A 1,813-nucleotide genomic window follows, 5' to 3' on the forward strand; every position below is an offset into this window, starting at 1 on the left:
ATTCTCCTGCCTCAGCCTCCCCAGTAGCAGGGACTACAGGCACGCACCACCATGCCCAGCTAATTTCTTTTGTATTTTTAGTAGAGACAGGATTTCACCATGTTGGCCAGGCTGGTCTCGAACTCCTGACCTCATGATCCACCCGCCTTGGCCTCCCAAAATGCTGGGATTATAGGTGTGAGCCATTGTGCCCGGCCTCAAACCCTCTTTTATCAAATGTTTGGATTCTTACACGTACATCATTCAAGTTACTTAATGTGTTCAGGCCAGGCCTGGTGATTCACGCCTGTATTCCCAGAGCTTTGGGAGGTTGGGCTGGGGAACTGCTTGAGGCCAAGAGTTAAAGACCAGACTGGGCAACATAGCAAGACCCCATCTCTGCAAAAAATATAAAACTTACCCAGGCATAATGGTGCATTACTGTAACCCCTCAGTCAGGAGGCTGAGGCAGAAAGATTGTTTGAGCCCAGGAGTTCAAGGCTGCAGTGAGTTATGCTCAAACCACTGCCTTTCAGCCTGGGCAACACAGTGAGGCCCTGTCTCTAAATAATAATAATAATAAATAATAATACTGTGTTCATTCTCTAGAGAATAATTATGTTCCAAGCTCTAAAAGATTGGGGTGGGGGGAAGCAAGCAAACAAACAAAAAGCCCATCAGGGTAGCCGCTGTTCCTTAAGCCAACACTGGAATTTTGGCATCTCTTATTACTTTTATTTTCCAGAGCATAAAATGCTTCTTTTTTTTTTGAGACGGAGTCTCGCTCTGTTGCCCAGGCTGGAGTGCAGTGGCGCGATCTCGGCTCACTGCAAGCTCTGCCTCCCGAGTTCACGCCATTCTCCTGCCTCAGCCTCCCGAGTAGCTGGGACTACAGGTCCCCGCTACCACACCCAGCTAATTTTTTTGTACTTTTAATAGACACAGGGTTTCACCATGTTAGCCAGGATGGTCTCGATCTCCTGACCTCGTGATCCGCCCTCCTCGACCTCCCAAAGTGCTGGGACTACAGGCGTGAGCCACCGCCCCCTGGCTAAAATGCCTTCTTAAGGGCAGCCCAGAGCTTTCTCTTCCATCCTCCCGCAGAGAGGGAGAGGTCCTGTCGCGGGTCTTTCTCGCCCTCTTGTGGTGAGAGGGAAGCAGCGCTCAGCTGAGAAGACAGCAGCTGCTGTTTGCTGTTGATGCAAGAAGCAAGGTCGTTCTAGGGAATATTTAGACTCGATATTTTAATGATTCTGTCTCCATGTCATGCAATGATCTCAGTAAAAGAGGACTGTGAGCCCTGTTCCCAGAGTCTTTTTAAGGCTTCAGACAATAATAAGCCAGATTCCCTTTGTACATAAGACTGAGAGGAAGTGGTGGTACCTCCAGCGGGTCCATATATGCCGTGAATTGCAGCAGTGACCATTGTTCTAAACAAATCACCTTTGCCTGAGAGTGTGTGTCACCCACCAGAAAGGAGAGTTTCTATTCTGGGCCATCCGAGTTCCTTTCTGGGTCTTAATATTTTTGAATGGAAATGTGCTAACTGAACAGGACAAGGCATCACTCCTAATCTCTATGATCTAAACATGGGCTTTTTTTTTTTTTTTTTTTCTACAAATTTACAAACCTTTTTGTTTGCTTGCTTTGAGATGAAATTTCACTCTTGTCGCCCAGGCTGGAGTGCAGTGCAGAGATGTGATCTCGGCTCACTGAAACCTCTGCCTCCCGGATTCAAGTGATTCTCCTGCCTTAGCCTCCCAAGTAGTTGAAATCACAGCCTCCCAAGTAGCTGGGATTAGCCACCACGCCCAGCTAATTTTTGTGTTTTTTT

Source organism: Rhinopithecus bieti, unplaced genomic scaffold (genome assembly GCF_001698545.2).
Source record: "Rhinopithecus bieti isolate Rb0 unplaced genomic scaffold, ASM169854v2 scaffold_58095, whole genome shotgun sequence".
Taxonomy (NCBI): domain Eukaryota; kingdom Metazoa; phylum Chordata; class Mammalia; order Primates; family Cercopithecidae; genus Rhinopithecus; species Rhinopithecus bieti.